This window comes from Heterocephalus glaber, unplaced genomic scaffold (genome assembly GCF_053883595.1).
Source record: "Heterocephalus glaber isolate CG9 unplaced genomic scaffold, H.glaber_assembly_v1.0 deba00001781, whole genome shotgun sequence".
Lineage (NCBI taxonomy): Eukaryota > Metazoa > Chordata > Mammalia > Rodentia > Bathyergidae > Heterocephalus > Heterocephalus glaber.
Genome location: NW_028258467.1, coordinates 1043703 through 1065583, shown reverse-complemented (window position 1 = coordinate 1065583; position 21881 = coordinate 1043703). Strand labels below are relative to the sequence as shown.

General features: G+C 52.2%; 1 long non-coding RNA gene across 10 annotated transcripts; it reads right to left on the bottom strand.

Moving 5' to 3' along the window:
- Nucleotides 1–418: 418 nt before the first annotated feature.
- LOC147820924 (uncharacterized) lies at nucleotides 419–21850 on the bottom strand. Of its 10 annotated transcripts, XR_015447954.1 has the most exons (6): nucleotides 18949–19088; nucleotides 9450–9557; nucleotides 7998–8140; nucleotides 6301–6526; nucleotides 1517–1789; nucleotides 419–721 (listed from the first exon to the last, which is right to left on the bottom strand). It is a non-coding gene; the product is annotated as an uncharacterized LOC147820924 (long non-coding RNA). The 10 variants fall into 10 exon arrangements; XR_015447955.1 differs by lacking the exons at nucleotides 419–721; nucleotides 1517–1789 and adding an exon at nucleotides 7122–7287 and having other exon boundaries at nucleotides 5621–6526; XR_015447949.1 differs by lacking the exons at nucleotides 419–721; nucleotides 1517–1789 and adding an exon at nucleotides 5621–6072.
- Between the last annotated feature and the right edge of the window lie 31 nt (nucleotides 21851–21881).

Below are 21881 nucleotides of genomic sequence, written 5' to 3'. Positions count from 1 at the left end.
GGTTCAGCCCATGCACTGTTCCCCCTTACGCTGTAGCCTAAGTCTAATAAAACTTCTGGATGGTGATTTCTGTCTCAAGAAGGGGATGTTGTGGGCCTAACACTGCAAACAGCTAACAGCAGAGAGTAACACGGCAACAAAGAAGTGCTGGAACCACTTGGTAGCAGGAAGGATTCTCCAGGCCTGCTGGGAGCTGCTTGCTGAGCAGCAAGGGGGCCACTAACTCTAAGAGTTGGTAGCTGCTGGCATTCAAGCCCACAGCTTTTAACACTAGGAGTTACACTTTGCCAATTTGTGGTTTCTACACGAATTAAGCAAGACCTCCAGGTGACTGGTAACATCTTTTTTTTTTTTTTTTCAAGCAATTCATTTTATTTTATTTTTTTGGTACCGGGGATCTAACTTGGGTCCTTGCGCTTGCACCGCAGGCAGCAAAACCACTGAGCTAAATCCCTGGCCCTGGTAACATCTTGGAAGCTGATTTAGGGACTCTGCTTTTCAGAAGGCAAACAACAGTGATGGTTATCACAGGCTGGAGAACTGGTCCACATCTCATCTCCATCTTTTGAGTGGCTAAGAACTCATGTTGGCCTGGTGACAGGAGAAAGGCAGACTGAACAGGGAAGTGGGAGAGCAGCCATGCTGGGTTCTGCGAGCTTGTGGGAGGGAGATGGCTGCTTCTGGCTTGTTCCATGTGTCCTCTGATATCACCAATGCTGGTCTAGAAGGAGAGAACCATCCTGAAAACAGGCAGCTACATTGTGCAGAGGGCACACGGGCAGCGCACACAGGGGTTGAGACAAGACAGAGGTGATTTATTAAAGGAATGAAGAAAGAGCAGGTTATGATCCCAGGAACCTGAGTCATGTTGAAAGGCAAAAATGTAGCCAGGTAGAGTGGCACACACCTGGAATCCCAGCACTTGGGGGGCTGAGGCAGGATGATTGCTTCAAGTTCAAGGCCAACCTGGGCTACATAGTGAGTTTAAGACCAAACTGAATTATATAGCAACAAACAAACACAGAGCAAAAGTGTGAAAATATACCTAACAAATGGCAGCAGAACAGAATGGAGCGTCACAGGCTGGTAGGAAGGCTAAGGCCACCTAGCTCCAAGGAATGGCCACATGGCCTGAATGAAACATTCCAGAACCAGCAGTTTCAATAGCTGCCCCACAACTTCCATGATGACTGAACCCACCAAGGACTCTACTGCTGCCGTTGGTCACTCATCAACATGCGTGTGGATGGATGCAAGAGGGTCACTTGCCTCATGGGCTCTTAAGTCTGAAGGCCGAGGTTTCCTGCTTTAGAAGGATGAAGCAGGACCACAAGGCAGCTATGTCCTGGGAAAGACGCATGGGGCTGGGAACAGAGGCAACCCTGGGCCCGCCCTGGGGACAGGTGCCAGGCCAAATACCAGCAGGTCAGGAAGATGGCATCTCAGAAAAGTGTTCTACCAGGCATTTTCATCCCACACAGCAGACATGAATCTGCAAAGGTGACCTCAAACTCACCCGAGTTCCCCACTGAAATCCTGGACAGGTACACAAGGTGCTGGGAAGTCTTGCAGGATGGAGGGAAGGCTGGAGAGCAGCCCGGAAAGGCTGAGCCAGGCACCACAGTGAACACTTGCAGTCATGTGGCTGCCCCAGGTAGGCTGAGAACATCACCCATGTTCCTGCCCACCCAGAGCCTCAGCCTGAGACCTTATTAGAAAGAAGTCTTTGCAGCTGTAATCAGTTAAAATGAGGCCACAGTGGAGGGAGGGTAGTCCAAAGGCTGGGGTCCTATAAAAAGAGGAGAGGTCACAGAGAGGAACACAATTACAGAGGTGCAGAAGGGAGAAGGCAGTGTGATGACAGAAGCCTCATCCAAGGAGCACTGGCAGACTCCTGCAGCTGGATTCTCTGCCAGACCCTTCAGAGGGAGCCACCTCTACTGATACTCTGACTTGTGGCTCTTGAACATGAGAGACAGTTTCTGTTGCAGAGGCTGCCAGGCTCACATTGCCTGCTCTGGCCCCCGGGACACACATGCAGCTCAGCACCTGCTCCCCTCCATGCCCAGTGCCCGACTTCCTCCCTCCGTCTGGGCACCCCAAGGGTCCTGCCACCATGTCTTCATGTTGGCCATGGGCAGAATTGGCCTGAAGATCCCTTCAGATCAAGATGGCTGCTTCAGGAGCAGAACCACCTCTAGCAGTGTCATGGGTCCTGGGACAGGGAACTTCTGAAGAGGTTCCTGGCAGAACAGAGCTCCATGTGCAGGGCTCGGGATCTCAAACTCATGCCTCATAGCCCTGCTGCTGTCTGGTGGGGAGCTGTAGCTCGGGTGGATGGAGGTCAGTGCATCCTGCAGTGGGTAAGAGGCTGGAGCTCTGGCGGAAGTGCCTCCTGCACCCAGAACATGGGTAGGGTACCCCTGCACATCCTGTGGGGAGCACTAAGGCTGGAGCAGTGGCTGAGCCCTTCCCACAGGCTGGACACATGTAGGGCACTCGAGGTCGTGCGGACACCAGTGACTGGACAGGTGGGGCGCTATACTGAAGCCCTTGCACAGGTGGGGTATGTGTGCAGCTTGCCAGCCTTATGGCCCCCTTTTTTCTTTCAGAGCCACTCAGGCCCAGCCAAGGCTGTTGAGGACCAGCCCCCAGCAATGTGGAGCACCAGGTACCACTTGGTCCTCAGCAGTGCATCTCCCCTGCTATGGCCATCACTCTCTGGCTAGATCTCAAGACCTGGGACACAGAAAGCAGCCCTGACGGACTGCAGGAAGAGAGAGCATGGTCTGCTGGAAAGTAGCAAGGGCTACTCGGCTCCTTGGACACCTTTTACAACACTGAGTAGGGACATGTTAAAACAGAACTGGCACAAGACATCAGAATCTGGATCGGTCCTTTCTGAACACACAGGAACTCGTTCACTACCTCCAGCGTCCCTGGTACTGGTGCTGCTCGCTCCTCACACTACAGAGCCGGGGGAGGTTAAGGAACTTAACCTGGAGTCTTCGGGCTGCAAGGTGCAGGGCCTGCTGTGGCTCTGAATCAGCTACAACCAGTGGACCAGGGGTTCCCACCCAGGGCAACCCAGGGAGACACTTCTGCCAGTACTGGGACGGGCTGGCATGGCCTCCAGTGGGTACAGGCCAGGCGCAGAGGGAAACTTCTTCTGGTGCACAAAATGCCCACGACTGAGGATGGCTCATTCCCAAATGGCAACAGGGCCAGGAGAGGGGAGAAACCCTGATCTAGGCTTTGCTGGGGGTGGGGGCAGGACAGGAGGCTTGGGGTCCCAGCTGTCAGCCCTTCTTCCTATATACTCAGGAGCACCCTTGAGGAGTCTTTGCAGATCCAAGTTCAAAAGCTCTGTGACATGAACAGGGTGAAAGGACCCGACTGACACAGCTCTGTCCCTTTCAGGCTCTGTGACTCTGGCCAAATGACTTGTCTGCTTGTCTGTACACTAGGCTAACCGTGCCTGAGGACCTTGTGCCCCAAAGCACACTGGGGCACCTGGTGCCTGGGAGAGCAAATGCCACCAAGGCAGGACCTCTGAGTAGCTCTGTGCACACAGCCGGCACACCCTGACTGCTGGGGCGGGGCAGAGCCTTCCACTGCCCCGGAAATGTCCACATTACAGCCCTGTCCAGCCCCTGCCTCCCCTCCTGTTCCCAACCCACCCTTCCGAAAGCCAATGAGTGTGGCACTGACTGAGCCTCAATCCCTGGGTCATAAAATGGGGAAAAGGATGAAACATGGGCCTGTTGCTAAAATTCTGTAAAACTGGGAGGGAGGGGAGAGGAAGGGGATTAAAAAAAAAGAATTGAGATGTGTTATGCACATGTACCAACTCTTCATGAAGAATGTGATCATTGTGTACTGCAGACATGTACTAATAAAAATTTTTTAATTAAAAAAACTTTAAAAAATAAAATAAACTTTAAAATTCTGTAAAAAGGAATCAAATTTAGTAATTCCTCAGAAACTAAGAGTATTATGACCCAGCAATGCCGCTCACAGGTATGTAGCTGGCCCTTGGAAGATGTAGTGTGCCGGCCACTCACACAATCTAAAACCCACGTATAACTTCCTTTTCCCCTCTTATTACTGGGAATGGAGCCCAGGGCCTCAGGTGTGCTGAGCAAGTACTCCATCACTGAGCTACATCCCCAGCCCTTTTCTATTTTGAGACAGGCTCTTGCTCAGTTGTCCAGGCTGGGCTGGAATTTGCAATCTTTCTGGTTAGCCCCCACGGTGCTGGGAGTACAGATGTGTGCTCCACACCCAGCTTATTTTTTTATTTTGAGACAGAGTCTCACTGAATGGCTAGCCAGGCTGGCCTCAAACTCACAATCCTCCTGCCTCAGCCTCCTGAGTAGCTGGGATCAGAGGAGAGTGCCACCACGCCTGCCTGTTAACATTTCTGTTGACTGAGAACAATGACATGTATGGTCTTTAAGTATTTATATGTATATGTTTTGATAAAGTCTAACTTTTCATAATTCATTTGTGTAGTTAAATAATAAAATACATGACTATCTGCATATATTTTATGCATTCATGACATAGCTGACTTTTTTTTTAGTTTTTCCAATATTTCGAGACTGCAGTTTGCTAATTTTTTCAAAATGTCGTAAATCTAAAAAAATGAAAAACAAAAACTCTCCACATTAAGTGCTACCTCTAGACAAACCCTGGGTTTTATTTTGGTGATGGAGGTTACAGGAGGTTTAGAACTGGGGTCTGTTTAGTTGTCAGCAGCAAGACCCAGCAAACTAGGAGTCAGGTGGCCTTGGATTTGGAAAGGTTGGCCCTGTTTCCAGAGGTATGGGGACAATACAACTGTTTGTTCCTTTGGCTCAGGGGAGGAAAGGTCTTTTGTATTCATTTAATTTTTGGTACTGGAGATCGAACTCTGGACCTTGTGCTTGCGAGGCAGGCGGCGGAACCACTGAGCTAAATCCCCAGCCCTGGATGGCTACATTTTAATTAAGGCTGGCTGCCAGTAGACCTCCAAGTGGCCTTGAATAGCATCCTTATCTTAGCCCGAGCAGCAAGCAGCACCAAGCAAGTTAACCTGGTAATTGTAGTCTGAGATTCATCTCAAAGCCAATTCATTTATAAAAAATATTTTAGACACATTAATCAGACAAAAATATCAACTCGAACCACAGAATTTGAAATAAACTTAATCAGTTAAGATGTTTTTAAATGGCCCCTCATTATCTTTTATGGATATTCAGGAAGGCTGTTTTGTCTTTTGGCATTCTGAGATAGGAGTCAATCTTAGCTTATTATGTGCCAGGTCTCAGCGTAGGCTGTGTGTAACCCAAGAGCCATTTTTTTAAACCTGATATTTGGCCTGTACTTTGACTTATTTTTTATACCAACGAGTTTGAACTCAGTCTGGAGGTTTAGACTCTTTTAAAAATCTTTATCTTGGGGCTGGGGATTTAGCTCAGTGGTTCTGCCATCTGCCTCCCAAGCACAAGGACCCAAGTTCGATTCCCGGTACCAAAAAAAAAATCTTTACTTTAGCAGTGGAGGGAGTCCTATCTGACAGTCCCCCATATCTAAGGTTGATTATTATAAACACAGATTAACAGGCAGACAAAGGAGACACGATACATAAAATAAGATTTATTAAAGAAAACAAAACAAAAATAAGATACATAAAACAATTATTTCCCTTAGGCATCACAGTACTTTTTAAGTGAATCATAAGAGATCACTTATAATATTTTTGTTGTTTTAACAGTATAGAGTTACACGAACAAGAGTTAGAAGGCAGAAAGAGCATCAAATTATGGAGGATTTTTAGGTTTTTTTAAGGAGACAGACAGGGTGGGCATGGTGACACACAGCACATCTATAATCCTAGCACTCAGGAGGTTGAGGCAGGAGGATCACTGTGAGTTTGAGGCCAGCCTGGGCTACATAGCTCAAGGCCAGCCCAAACTACACAGTGAGACCCGGTCTCAACAAAAAAAAAAAAAAAAAGGAAATAGACAAAGGCAAGGCAAGTCGGAGGGCCAGACTGGAACTATCCATAGTGGAGTGGGTGAGGTCTGTCTGTAGGCAAACAAGAGAACAGGGGTCACCAGCATGAGACCAGTGTTTTCTGAGGGCCCAGGTCACAGGGACAGTTCCCAAAGCTGGGGAGATCGACCAAGACCAAGGATGAGTAAGAGAATGGCGGCCACTAGCAGGAGACTAGTGCTCCTGAGGGACCATGTCCAGGGGACAGTTCCCCAGGCCAGGAAGGATCACGAATGGTCTGAAGGAGATCTAGAAGCTTACCTGACTTTTGGGAGATGACCGTCTGGACCAGAACGGATGGCGGGTGTGTGGAAGGACAGCAATGGCAAAGGCACCCCGTGCCTTGTTATGGCTTGTGTCTAGATGTCCTCCCAAAGCCTCATTCAGTCATAGGTAGGGGGGCTTTTCAGAGGTGGCTGGAGGGTCGGGGATTTAGCTCAGTGGTTCCGGCGCCTGCCTTGCAAGCGCAAGGTCTCAAGTTCGATCCCTGGTACCAAAAACAAAAAAAAAAGCAGAGGTGGCTGGATCTAGAGTGTGTGATGCTGGGATTAAGGGTGTGTGATTACTAAATCAGTCCACTGATTGCTTTGGCATAGTTCTGTGTGTGGATAGTGGGAAGGCCCAGCCTCGGTGTGAGTGCTACCCGCCCTAAGGGTGTGTAGCCTGGATACAAGGGACAGAAAGAGGGCTGCTGTGGCCACTTGCTTCTTCCTTCCTTACTACTTCCTCGCTGCTTTGCTCCCTTCCTGCCTTCTGTCCACGATGAACCATTTCTCCTCTGCAATGCCCTTCTGCCACGCCACCTTACGTCGGAGCCAGCCAACTATGAACTGAAACCTGTACAAACTGAGCTATATAAGCCTTTCCTCCCTTAACTTATGAGTGTTGGGTATTTTGTCTCAGCAACAAGAAAAGTAACTAAGACATGCCTCGCTTGTCATCTGTGCTGCTGCCCTCCATGTCCTTTCTCCTTTTTCTGGTAACAGGGTGTTAGTGAAAATGGTCTAGTGAGAAGAGGTGGTATGTAGGCCAGGATGAACAGAGAGGGACAGGAACAAAGTATAAAAAGGAACATAAGGAACCTTTTTCATTTTCCAGAGCAGTGAAGGAGGTTATTGAGGTGGGTTAGGCACTCCTGAGGGGTCCGGTTTCAGGGAGGACAGAGGAGAGCCCAAGTCTGGGAGAAGATGGGGGAAGCACCTTCCGCTTCTGTGGCTGTACCACTCGGCTCTTCTCCAGGAGCATGGTCTGTGGGGTGGATGGCACTGTCTGCTGCCAGCCCTCAGCCCTGCACCCCACCCCAGCCCACAAGCCGAGGACTCAGGTGAGACTCAGACTCAACCCACCTGCCACCCAGGAAGTCTGTTAATACCACAGACTGGTCCCAACTTGGGTACCATAGGACAACAGTGATCAGACAGGGCCACCCTCTCACATGTCCTGTGATGAAAGCTCTTTGAACCTCCACCCAAGTGGTGCTTCCCAGCAGGCTGCCAGGCCAGGACAGCAAAGGGACTGAGCGGCCCCCAGAGAGTTTTCCAGGAGCCTGGCTGCCACCCCAGCTCTACCCACAAACATGCGCCTCACACCCTGTCCTACTGTCTGTTCTAACAGAATGTGTGCAAGGAGGGGAGGGCTGCGGTGAGTTTGGGATGGGGTCAGCGGGCCATGTGTTCGTCACGTGGGGAAACTGCAGAGGGCTGCTGAGTATCTATTTATTTTCAGCTTGTGCTTGTAAGACCTGGCTAATGAACAGCTAAATGATGTTCTCTGCAACAGGCCATGGCACAGACAAGCAGGGCTGGTGGCGCAGGGACAGGAGACTGCAGGGACCAAGTGAGTGGTGTGTGGAGCAAGGGCTAGGGGAGTGATGACCATCTGAGACACATCCCAGGTCCCAGTTGGAAGTGTGGGGGAGAAGCAGCCCCGAGGGCCCTGTGCATCCTCCAGAGTCTCACCTGGAGTTGCACAGCCATCACTTGGCTGGTGGCGTTGAGGTCCAGTGACACCACCATGGCCAGCCGCGTGCCACTGCGGCTGTGGCCCATGCACAGGAAGCCAGAGTCCCAGAGGATGGGGAAGGTGGCCTGGGTCTTCTCCACTGGGGGAACGGGGTGGGTGTCACTCATAGATCACACGGGACCTCCTTCCCCTCTAGCCCCAGTTCTGGCCCGGCCCAGCCTGTCCTCTGCTCCACTTGGGCTCCCTGTCTCTAACTCTGCTCTAAACCACAGCCACTTTGCTGAGCACCAGTTGCTGGTTTCACCCTGCACCACAACCAGGGCACTGGTCTTGGTGCAGCAAGACTTGGTCCAGCAAGACTTGGTCCAGAAGGAGAAAGCCCCAACACCGGTGCAGGTGGCCCAGTGACAGGGCTGCCCTAGGAGCCTAGGAGGGTGAATGCTAACACCGCAGAGCTGCCTTCAGGACCCCAGGCCTAGCAGCAGGCCAGAATAACCCCATAGCCTCTCCTCAGGATTCACTGGGTGCCCACTGTACACCACACACGGTACTGGGGCTCTAGATACAGCCCACCCTGACTCCCACCTTCAAACACACTGCAGAAGCAAGTTCTGGGAGGGCAGAGACTGGCACCTCTCCCACTGTATCCCAGCTCCTAACTTGGGCCAGGCTCAGAGCAGGGGCTCGGGAAAGCACTAGAAGAACCCAGCAGGGAGGCAGAGTATGCAGCGTCTAGGAGAGATTCAGTGCAGGTTCTGCCCTTCACTAGTCACCTCATTTGGGGACCATTCATTAATCTTCCTGTGCTTCGGGTGGCCCAGTGCTAACAGGAGGACGATGAAAGTACCTCCCTCGCCTGGCTGTCATGAGCACGAAATGATTCAATAATGTAAAGCGCTTAGAAAGTGCTCCGAAGGTATAGTGCATTCATTAGGATCAGAAATGCAATCCTGCAGGAGGAGAGGTTGTTTTCAGTGGGTGGCACTGCGGCCATACAGGGCAATGCCAGTTCTTGGAGACATTAAAAATGATAGTTTTTAATGCGCAGAGCACAGAGAGATATATATACACACTACACACGCGGATCTGTGGTTTATCTACGGTATTAATATCTCATGGTGGGGGGGATGATTGGGGGAAAATCTCAACAAAGGTTCCTTAGGGGGCAACCATAAAGAAACAGGTGAGACCAGTGGCCCAGTAGTTACGCTCGAGAGCCAGACTGCCTGGGTGTAAAATCTCAGATCTTGGGTGGATTTGCTGTGTGATCTTGAGCAAGTTAATCTCTCTGTTCTCAATGCCCTCATCTGTAAAACTCAAGTAATAATATCTACCTTTTAGGCCTCTTTGAAATAATAAATAAGTTCATATGCTAGGAATGGGGCCAGGCCCATAAGTCTTCTGCAAGTATTTACTCTCATGGTTATTAATATTGTAATTATTATTACCATTATTAATTGGTGCTCTTTCACTAATTCAAATCGTAGCTCCTGCTGGGGATGTAGCTCAGTGGTGCAGCAGCTGCCTTCGCAAGCACGAGGCCCTGAGTTTGATTCCTGGTAGCAAAAAGAGAAAAAAGAAAAACTAAATCATAGCTCCTGCATGCCTCCTGGGCCTCCTCTCTAACCAGCTGTGCCACCACTTGTTTGTTTGTTTAGACAGGGTCTCACTAGGTAGTTCGGACTGGCCTCGAACTCACTAGGTAGGCCTGGCTGGCCTTGAACCCATGGAGATGCTCCTGCCTCAGCCTCCTGAGAGCTGGGATTACAGATGTGCACTACCATGCCCAGCTCATGTGCCAGCACTTTCTGAAGAACATTTGACTATGTACATATGTATAGCTTACTCTCCCCTCTGCTGGGCTGGCTGTGTGTCATTATGTGCTGGGTCCCCTGTACAGTTCAGCAGGCTGTGCACTGCACATAGACACCAAATCCAACAGGTGCACTTGGTCACATCATAGTGTCACAGAATTGGACACTTTTTAGGGCGGTTCCCCAGCAGGTGGCAGTCAAGCATCTGGTCCTGAAAATGCCAGCAAAATGGATAAAGGAAACCTCTGCCAACCACAAGGAGATACCCTCCTACATCTATAACAATGGCTTAAAAACTGCCAGTCGCTCTCAGGTCCTGGAGAGGATGTGGAGCAACAGGAATTCACAGACGATGCTGGCGGGCCTGCAAGACTCTCCACGCAGCCTGGCAGCTTCTTACTCAACCCCCAGAACCGCTCCAGGGACTTAACCAAGAGAAATCGAAATCTGGGCTCTGTTATAAAATCTGGTTATAAAGAGTAAATAAATATACAAAACCAAATGTACAAAACTGGAAACAACCTGAATGTCCTTCAACTGGTGAACCAAGGAAACCAACCATCTGCGTTCTGCACTGCAAGTGCCAGGCCTCAGAGACCATCTCAATCCTGGGCAAAGCGGGACAACTGTCACCCTACGAACAAACACACAAACAAGGGCACCCTATAGGAAAATAAAGGAAGAAACTGCCCAAAAATGCAACGAGATGTACAAATCTTCAGATGCACAGTAGTGAACAGGACAGGTGGATTCAAAAGGTTACATACACTACAATTGCATTCATGTGACTTTTTAGAAGAGACAAAACTGCAGGGACACCAAACAGATGAGTGGCTGGCAGGTGTGGGACTTGGGGTTGGGGCTGACCACAGAGGGGCCCAGACACCTTTCAGAGCTGCTAGCAACTGTCCTGTAATTGATTATGGAGGTGGTGACACAGCTGGACACTTTTGTCAAAAACTCACCGAACTGAGTGCTAAAAAGGTGAACTAAACTCTATACAAATTATTCTTCAATAAACCTGACTTTAAAAAGGCCCTGTCTCTGAGCAGCTTGCTTTTTGGTGGGAAGAGAAAGATGATAAATGATTCAATGTTATCTAAGCGTGGTCATTTGAAAGCCTTGAGCCTGGGTGAGTACCGGTCTTTTTTTTTTTGGTACCAGGAATTGAACTCAGGGTCTCGCACTTGCCAGGCAGGTGCTGTGCCACTGAGCTACACCCCCACCCCAAGCCTGGGTGAGATACCAAGGCAGTGGGTGGGCAAACAGGAGCAAGGAATGTGGGGCCTGGGGCACCTGAGCACTAAGAAGTCAGAGAGACCCCCATGGAGGCAGAGGGAGATTCAGGAGGAAAACCGGTAGAGCAGAGTCCCAGAGCGGGGGAAGGGAAGGAGCACTTGCAGGACAGGGAGGGGCCTCACTCCTCAGCACACTGAGCCTCAAGCAAGAGAAGACTGGAAGGTGAAACTGGCATTGACAGCAGAGAGCTCAGCAGTGACCCTGACGAGCATCTGCTTAGCTGGCTTCAGGGAGAAGTGAAGAGGAGGCTGTGAAGTCAGGGAGAGCAGGGAAGAGAGCAGGGACGGCCCCTGCTGGAGGAGGATGTGCAGAGCCCAGGATGATAAGAGGTGACCACAGGGCCAAGGGAGGCCCCATCTACCTCAATCCAGGCAAAGCCCAGAACGGTGGCCCTCCCCCTGGCTGGGCCTCAACCCCCTGCTGGCTTTTCCTGCTCCCAGACCCCACAAAGAGCAACAAGTCCCCATCCTACTTTAAAGCACACAACTCAGCAGGATCCTGCAGCAGGCAAAGGTGGGACAAGCCCCACACAGCCTGGGCACAGCCTCAGGGCACAGGGCAGATGCAGGTCCTGGGATCCGAGCCCTGGGGCCACCTCTACCCTGGAAAACCCCAAGTTCTAGGAACGAGCTGTGCTGTTGATTGTCCTCTCAGGTCCGCTGCCTGCAGAAGAGCAGGGACTCTCGCAGACCCAAGCCCCTGTGAGAACACACAGGTGTGCATGTGCACAAGCCTTGCACCTGCACACAAGTACACACATGTACAGGTGTGTACAGGGGGGCTCGTAGGCACAGCACCCAGCGGCTGCACTCAGAGAAGTGCTCACCTGCACCCTCCAGTCACACACCTGTTCACACCCATGAAGACTCCAATACCCTTGGTTCCTAGCTGAAAACTGCACAGAAACTGGGTACACTCTAACATGGCTAAGATCAGAGAGGGGGATCTGGGCCCACTGTTACACTCCCAACCTCCCTGAACCCCACTCAGCTGTGATGAACACAGCTAGCCTTCCCAAAGATTCCCTAGTTCTAGCCCTGCCATTTTTCCCAGACATGAAACAGCTGTCCATCAATCAGCTCATGTCAGCTACTGCCTCAATGAATCACCTCCATGACAGTGGCTGCTGTCCTGGAGCACCACACAAGCTTGGACCAATCAGAGGTCTATACTTGGTCCAATCAGCAGGCCTGAATTTGAACTAATTATAGACCTGAAATTGAACCAATCACAGGCCTGCAGCTGCTGTATAAGTAGCATTCCCCTCACAATTCTTGGGCTAGTCGAAAAGGGTTCCCTCCAGTGTAATGATTCCTTTTTCTTCTTCACTGGTTTTCAAACCTAGGGCCTGTGCATGCTAGGCACACGATCTACCACTGAAGTAGGCCTGACTGCCTCTTCCTGCTTCTTTCTGATAATAATGGCCATCAATTCTTGGGCAACAGAAAATATGTATTTGTACTTTGTTTGTTCCCAATTTAGGGTTTTTGTTGTTGTTTGTATTGGGAATTGAACTCAGGACCTTGCACTTTCCAGGCAGGCGCAGTGCCACTAAGCTAAATCCCCAGCCCTGTTCCCAATTTAGTAGTAACAGATGTACCCTGATTATCTCTTTTACAGGTTAAAAAAATAAAGAAAAGGGCTGGGGATTTAGCTCAGTGGTTCCACCACCTGCCTCACAAGGGCAAGGACCGAGTTCAATCCCTGGTATCACACCCCCGCCCAACAACAAAAAAAACCTCTCCTCACTGGGCCAGGGATTTAGCTCAGTGGTTCTGCTGCCTGCCTCGAAAGCACAAGGTCCTGAGTTCAATCCCTGGTACCCCCCCCCCCAACAAAACAAAACAAAACAAAAAAAACAACAACCTTCCTCAGCCCAGGGAGGGTCACAGAGTTACGAAGTTCAGAAAAGGGATTGGAACCCAAACCTTTGGTTCACAACCTCAGCAAGTAACTACTTGGTTTCTATTTAGCCCCAGATTCTAACCCAGACATTTTAAGACCTGACTCAATGTCCTTACTTGACTGCCTGCTTTGCCCCTTTGGTATGTACTGTACTGACTTGGGATTTGCTTGTTGTTACTTAACATGTGTACATGCATGAAACCATTTGTGTTGTTATTCCCTGATAGTTACAATTCAAACTTAAGATTTTCCCAAATTTCTTTTTTTTGGTACAAAAAGAAAAAAAAAGAGAAAAGTCCAGGTCCTGATGGCTTCACTGCTGAATCCTAGAAGACATTGAAAGAAGAACTATTGCCACTACTGTTTAAACTCTTCAATGAAGTTGAAAGGGAAGCAATACTCCCAAATTAATTCCTGGAAGCAAGCATCACCTTGATCCCCAAAGCAGAGAAAGATCCAACCGAAAAGGAGAACTACAGGCCAATCTCACTAATGAACATAGATGCAAAAATCCTTACTAAGATACTGGCGAACAAAATCCAGAAGATCATCAGGAAGATCATACACCTTGACCAAGTGGGATTCATCCCAGGGATGCAGGGATGGTTCAACATATGCAAATCTATAAATGTACTACACAATATTAATACAGCCAATGGCAAAAACCATGTGATCATCTCAATAGACACAGAAAAAGCATTTGGCAAAATCCAACACATATTCATGATAAAAACCCTACAGAAAATTGGAATCGACAGTCTCTACCTCAAACTGATAAGAGCCATCCATGAAAAACCAACAGTCAGTATCATACTAAATGGTCAAAAGCTGAAATCCTTCACACTAAAATCAGGAACAAGACAAGGAGGCCCACTATCACCACTCCTGTTCAATATAGTATTGGAAACATTAGCCACAGCAATTAGAAGAGAGACAAAAAGAAAAGGAATAAAGATAGGAAACGAAGAAAAATTGTCATTATTTGCAGATGACATGATACTCTATATAGAAGACCCCAAGAACTCCACCAAAAGTCTTCTAGACTTAATAACCAAATTCAGTCAACCAATAATAAATGCTGCTGGGGCTGTGGGGAAAGAGGAATGCTGCTCCACTGCTGGTGGGAGTGTAGACTGGTGCAACCACTGTGGAAATCAGTATGGAGATACCTCAAAGAACTAGGACTGGAAGTTCCATTTGACCCCGCTATTCCCCTGCTGGGGATCTTCCCCAAAGAATTAAAAGAATCATACCACAGTGATATATGTGCACTCATGTTCATAGGAGCGGTTTGTGATAGCTAAAATTTGGAAACTGCCCAAATGCCCATCAACTGGAGACTGGATAAAGAAAATGTGTTTTTGTTTTAAAATAAAATGGAGTACTACTCAGCGGTAAAAAATGAGAAATTAGAGACATTTATAGCTAAATGAATGCACATTGAGGTGATACTCTTAATTGAAATAAATAGGACACACGTGTAAATACCGAATAGTTTCTCTAGTATGAGAAACTGAAAGGGTAAATAAGGACTAACAGATATAATAGATAGTGTGAAATAGGAAGAAAAGAGGCAAAGGGGAAGAGGAAGTGGGAGGGGTAGGGGAAAGGAAAGAAGGGAATGGAATTAATATGAGAAAATGTAAAAATGGAAACAAAGTTTTTGTAAATAGGGAGGGATGGGGGAGGTTGAAGGGAGGGGAGGGGAAGGGGGAAAAAAAAAAAGAACCAAGAGAGATTATGTAAAGGAGCAAATTCCCAATGATAAATGTCATTATATTGTATACCTGAACTGTATCAATAAAATTAAATTCAAAAAAATTAAATTAAAAGACCATTAGCATGAAAAAAAACCCAAAAACCAAATTCAGTAGAGTAGCTGGATACAAGGTCAACACACAAAAATCAGTACTTTGGTGCTGGGACACAGCATTGGAGCGCTAGGGGGAAGAACCAGCACGGGCAAGACGGGTAAAAAACAGCATGGGTGTTTGCATTGGAGCGTGAGAAAGAAGAACCCGCAGGCGCACAAACGGTAAGAAGCAGCGTGGGTGTTTGCAAAGTTTTTTGCAATTTACTGAGGAGGAAAGTCCCTTTTTTTTTTTTTTTGGTACCGGGGATCCAACGCTGGTCCTTGTGCTTGCGCAACAGGCGGCGAAACCACTGAGCTAACACCCTCCCACCCCCGCTGCTTTTTACCGTTTGGGCGCGCGGTCCTCCACAGTCTCAAGCGAAATGTTACTTTGTTGTGAAGGACCCTTGTTAGCAAGACAGACGCCATGTTGCTGCTTGACCCACCTCCCTGCCCTTTAGATGAACTCGGAAGGAGGAAGCTTAGAAACCTCCTCCCCTTAGAGAGTCTCTTAGAAACAACAATTAATCAACTATTGTTTTACAAATGTTCCAACAGCAGGACGTTCTGCTTCTGTACCTTTTGCTTGCTTTACTAGTTCTATCCCATAGGGGGGCCTAGAAACTTTTGGCCTCAAAGGTGTATAAAACATGTTTGTCAACCCCCAGCCGAGGCTCGAGTCCGATGCTCGGCTAGGTCCCGGCCGGTAATAAACTCCTGTGTGGATTTACTATCTGTCTCTGGTTGGTTCTCTCTCGCTGGGTGTAACAGTTGCTGTCCGCAAGAGGTGCTTTTTACCGTTTGTGCGCGTGCAGGTTCTTCCTTCTCGAGCTCCAATCCCAACACCCACGCTGCTTCTTACCATTTGTGCGCGCGGTCCCAGCAACAACGTATCATTGCGGTGGAGACTGTGGAGCAGTTAGCCGCTCCAAGAGGTACGCTCCCCCGGTTTTTGAAAAAGAAGTATCCCACACTCCCCGACAGCTCTGGTGGGCAGTTCCCTGGGCTAGCTTTGCCCCTCAGCCCTGCAACGCCCCCCCCATGGGGGGGGGCAGGAACTTGCTCCTGGGGCTCATTTCCCGGACCCCTCACCACACCTGCCCAAGAACCCTAGGTGAGTGTATCCCGCTTAGCCACCTTTTCTGGTGGATCCACTTCTAGACGTCCCACAGCATTCTGGGCTTCAGATCAGCTTTGGGAAAAGAGGATTCCAAACATGTCCTGTTCCTGGAAGACCCTTGTCTGCCGCATCCGGCAGGCTGTCTTCAGAGGAAGCTGGCGCTTTCTGCAGACGGTTTTCAGATACCCTGTAGCTCATCCCCGAGTACGGAGCAGACTGGCTCTTTGGCTCATGGAGCAACAGGCTCAGCCCAGGAGGGGCATCTATGGTCCTGGGAAGCTACGGTCTGCATTCAGGCCCGTTGAAGGCCAGCAAGGTGTTATTCCTTTTGTCCCAAGGCCTGGGCCTCTACCTAGCAACCTCTGCAGGCAGCCCTCCAGAGATAAAGCTGACCCTTGCTCCCAGCCCTCCAGTGTGAGCTCGTTGATTCGGCGAAATGCCATCAGCAGCTCCTACAGCTCCACTGGAGGGTTACCAGGGCTGCGAAGGAGGGGTCCAGCCTCAATTCACACCAGGGCACAGCACAGGAGGGGCACTTACGGTCCTGGGAAGCTACGGTCTGCATTCAGGCCCGTTGAAGGCCAGCAAGGTGTTACTCCTTTTGTCCCAAGGCCTGGGCCTCTACCTAGCAACCTCTGCAGGCAGCCCTCCAGAGATAAAGCTGACCCTTGCTCCCAGCCCTCCAGTGTGAGCTCGTTGATTCGGCGAAATGCCATCAGCAGCTCCTACAGCTCCACTGGAGGGTTACCAGGGCTGCGAAGGAGGGGTCCAGCCTCAATTCACACCAGGGCACAGCACAGGAGGGGCACTTACGGTCCTGGGAAGCTACGGTCTGCATTCAGGCCCGTTGAAGGCCAGCAAGGTGTTATTCCTTTTGTCCCAAGGCCTGGGCCTCTACCTAGCAACCTCTGCAGGCAGCCCTCCAGAGATAAAGCTGACCCTTGCTCCCAGCCCTCCAGTGTGAGCTCGTTGATTCGGCGAAATGCCATCAGCAGCTCCTACAGCTCCACTGGAGGGTTACCAGGGCTGCGAAGGAGGGGTCCAGCCTCAATTCACACCAGGGCACAGCACAGGAGGGGCACTTACGGTCCTGGGAAGCTACGGTCTGCATTCAGGCCCGTTGAAGGCCAGCAAGGTGTTATTCCTTTTGTCCCAAGGCCTGGGCCTCTACCTAGCAACCTCTGCAGGCAGCCCTCCAGAGATAAAGCTGACCCTTGCTCCCAGCCCTCCAGTGTGAGCTCGTTGACTCGGCGAAATGCCATCAGCAGCTCCTACAGCTCCACTGGAGGGTTACCAGGGCTGCGAAGGAGGGGTCCAGCCTCAATTCGCACTAGGCCACTTCTGGGGCCCTCCAAAGATCCAAGGGAGAAAGGCTTCCATTATTCATGTTCAGGCCCACAAGTTCCCCCGAACGCTGGGAACAAAGTGGCAGACGTGACATCGAGGCAGGCAGAAACAAGGAGGAATCGTGTGGCCACAGTGGAGGGTTCTGGGCGAGGTAAATGCAAGACTCCCCTTCTGAGGCCTAGGCAAGGGGTCCCTCTGCCCCTGCCACCATCTCTCAAACTATGCCATGAGGTAACCCCTGAAGACATAGCTCGGGAGAAGGAGGCCTCATGGAGGCTCATGAACAATATTCTGATGGGGAAGTCACAGGCCAAGGTCAGCAAGACCACCCCAGGGACTGCTCCTCCTGCTTTGCCTGGGCCTTCAGTAGGGGAGCGCTTTCCTCACAGGAAGGAAAAGAGGAAACTCACCCAGGGGCCCACTGAGAACGGGGAGGACCCGGGCCCTTTGAATCCAAGGGCCGCTAAGAGCACAGCAGCTGGTGCCACATCTCTCACAGCACCTCCTGGGGCCCTGCTCTCGTCCTCCTAAGCCCAAGGCTCTGCTCCCCAGTTAGGGGTCACCCCTACAGGTACATCCGGGCCTGATGACGGGGTCACCCCTATGGATACCACACCCGCACCCTGAGCCTCTCCTCCTGGGGCCTCCCACTGGCTCCAGTGGGAACTCCTTCCCCTCTGCACAGGCTATTGTGACTTGCCCAGTGGCAGCACAGCCACAGCCTCCACCCTGCCCACACTGAACCCCAGCCATACGAGGGAACCATTAAACCAGGCCACACAAGGGAAACATCGCATTAACTCTGCCTCTAGCAAGCCACCCACACCAGGGGCCATTGATAGGCACAGGCAGCAGCATGGAGCAGCCACCTAGCCTAGTGGCCTCCATTTCAAAGCCCTGGCAGCTCCAGCTCCAGGACTGGCCCCAGCCTCTACTCCAGCCTCGAGCAGCACAACACAGCCAGCCCTCGGGGGTTCCTTATTCACAAATAGGAGCCCAGGGAACCATGACAGCTCCCAGGCGGTCTCTAATGTCACCCAGGCTCTTTTCCCTCCTGGGACTTCCATTGCCGCTGCCTCTGCCACAGCCACATACACACATACCCAGGGCTATGACTCAAATCCAGCACAATGGACAGCACTTCTCAAAGGTGCCTGACCAAAGCTCAGGCTCAGCGATGTTGGCAGCTTGAGCTACACAAGAGGGCTGTGGGAGGAAACAGATGCCCCACGTTGTAACTGCCTTTGAGGCACTGAGCAGATCTTTAATGGGAAGAGGGAGCCCCAAGCACCACAGTGCACGCTGGGGGATCTGGGATCATGACAAGCAAGGTTGCCTCAAACCACACGCGCAAGCTGGCCTCTAACCCTGGCCTCCTTGCCTCTCATGAGGCCAGAGTTAGGGGGAAGCTGGCCTTTTAGGGTCACCTCATCCTCTGTCTAGGCTTCTCACACACAGCTGCTAAATGAGCCACCAAATCATCCTCCAGCAGCTCAGGACCTGCTCCTGTGGAGTTTAAGAGGCCAAAGCTGCCCTAAGAGAATAGCCACTTCCTCCTAGAGGCTACCTGTGAGCCTTGTATACATGTCAACCACAAATCCTGTGCTGACCTCAGTGATCCTGGGGCACACTGGAGGTTCAGAAGAGCGTCATCTGCCTCATTCCAGCTGTCTTCCCGGCTCCTTTGCCCTCAAAGCTGGCTGGGATTGCAGGTGTGTCCTACCATTCCACCACCATCTCCTCCTCCTCCCTCCTCCCCCCACCCCCTCCCTCCTCCCCCCCCCCTCCTCCTCCCCTCCCCCTCCCCCCCCCCCCTCCCCCCCTCCCTCCTCCCCCCTCCCCTCCTCCTCCCCCCCCCCTCCCCCCCCTCCCCCCTCCCCTCCCCCCTCCCCCCCCCCCCCCCCTCCCTCCCCTCCTCCCTCCCCCTCCCCCCCCCCCCTCCCCTCCCCCTCCCCTCCCCCCCCCCTCCTCCCCCTCCTCCCCTCCTCCCCCCCCTCCTCCCCCCCCCCCTCCTCCTCCGCCCCTCCTCCCCTCCCCTCCCCCCCCTCCTCCTCCCCCCCCCCCTCCTCCTCCCCCCTCTCCCTCCTCCCCCGCCCCTCCTCCTCCCCTCCTCCTCCCCTCCTCCTCCTCCCCCTCCAGACATCACTGGTCTTCCTCCTCCTCCTCTACCAGACATTTCTGACCTTCCTCCTCCTCCGCTTCCTCCTCTACCAGACAACACTGCCTCTCCTCCTCCTCCTCCTCCTCCTCCTCCTCCTCTATCAGACATCACTGGCCCTCCTCCTCCTCCTCCTCCTCTACCAGACATATCTGGCCCTCCTCCTCCTCCTCCTCCTCCTCTACCAGACATTGCTGGCCCTTTTCCTCCTCCTCCTCCTCCTCCTCTATCAGACATCACTGGACCTCCTCCTCCTTCTCCTTTACCAGACATCACTGGCCCTCCTCCTCCTCCTTCTCCTTTACCAGACATCACTGACCCTCCTCCTCCTCCTAAACCAGACATAGCTGGCCCTCCTCCTCCTCCTCCTCCTCCTCCTCCTCCTCCTCTACCAGACATTGCTGGCCCTCCTCCTTCTCCTTTACCAGACATTGCTGGACTTCCTCCTCCTCCTCCACTACCAGGCATCACTGGCCCTCGTCCAACTCCTCCTCCTCCTCCTCCTCCTCCTCCTCTTCCTCTACCAGACATTGCTGGCCTTCCTCCTCCTCCTCCTCCACCAGACATTGCTGGCCTTCCTCCTCTTCTTCGTCTACCAGACATTGCTGCCTCTCCTCCTCCTCCTCCTTCTCTACCAGACATCACTGGCCCTCCTCCTCCTCTTCCTCCCCTACCAGCCATTGAGGGCCCTCCTCCTCCTCCTCCTCCTCTTCCAGACATTGCTGGCCCTCCTCCTCCTCCTCCTCCTCCACCAGACATCGCTGGCCCTCCTCCTCCTCCTCCTCCACCAGACATCGCTGGCCCTCCTTCTCCTTTACCAGACATTGCTGGCCCTCCTCCTCCTCCTCCTCCTCCTCTACCAGACATCGCTGGCCGCCCTCCTCCTCCTCCTCCTCCACCAGACATCGCTGGCCCTCCTCCTTCTCCTTTACCAGACATTGCTGGCCCTCCTCCTCCTCCTCCTCCTCTACCAGACATCGCTGGCCGCCCTCCTCCTCCTCCTCCTCCTCCTCTACCAGACATCACTGGCCCTCCTCCTCCTCCTCCTGAACCAGACATAGCTGGCCCTCCTCCTCCTCCTCCTCCTCTACCAGACATTGCTGGCCCTCCTCCTTCTCCTTTACCAGACATTGCTGGACTTCCTCCTCCTCCTCCACTAACAGGCATCACTGGCCCTCGTCCAACTCCTCCTCCTCCTCCTCTTCCTCCTCTACCAGACATTGCTGGCCTTCCTCCTCCTCCTCCTCCACCAGACATTACTGGCCTTCCTCCTCTTCTTTGTCTACCAGACATCGCTGCCTCTCCTCCTCCTCCTCCTTCTCTACCAGACATCACTGGCCCTCCTCCTCCTCTTCCTCCCCTACCAGCCATTGAGGGCCCTCCTCCTCCTCCTCCTCCTCCTCTTCCAGACATTGCTGGCCCTCCTCCTCCTCCTCCTCCACCAGACATCACTGACCCTCCTTCTCCTCCTCCTCCACCAGACATCACTGACCCTCCTTCTCCTCCTCCTCCACCAGACATCGCTGGCCCTCCTCCTCCTCCTCCTCCTCCTCCTCCTCCTCCTCCTCGTCCTCCTCCTCCTCTACCAGACATCGCTGGCCGCCCTCCTCCTCCTCCTCTACCAGACATCGCTGGCCGCCCTCCTCCTCCTCCTCCTCCTCCACCAGACATCACTGACCCTCCTCCTCCTCCTCCTCCACCAGACATCGCTGGCCCTCCTCCTCCTCCTCCTCCTCCTCCTCCTCCACCAGACATCGCTGGCCCTCCTCCTCCTCTTCCTCCTCTACCACACATCACTGCCTCTCCTCCTCCTCCATTTTGCTAGCGCCAGTCTGTGACTGGAGCCCTACTCGCCGCCCACCCGTCTGAGCCGGAGTCTTGTCGGTGAAAGGAGACGCAGTTGCCTTAGCTTCGCTCCGGGATAGGGGCTGCGATCTGGAGCTCAGAGCCCGGAGCTGCGAACCGGCGGGGGCAGTTTGTCAGCGGGAAAAGGCGACTTCCCGAAGTAGGGGCGCTTCCCTCCTCCCTATGGAGAAGGGGGCGGGTGTTTCCTTCCTTTTTTAAGAAAAAAATATACTTTCTTCCTGCTCCTCCCGCTCTCACCCGCTAACGTTTTTATCTTGGCTGCGGTGGGAGCTGCAGAGGGTGGCGGGTGAGCGGCGCCCTGCTTGAGTTTCTTTCTAGGGGCTGCCCAGGCGCCCATTTTAGGGTGAACTCCGAGCCGCGTCGCCCCAATATTTCCTCCACCCTGGTGCGCCTAAGCGCGCTATGGGGATGTGTGAAGGCCCCGCTGAGCATCACTTCTGCCGGGCCTGCAGGGGTGTGTGTACACTCAGGGGGCCGGAGGCTCGCGGGGGGGGGGGGGGGAAGGGCCAGCAATGTCTG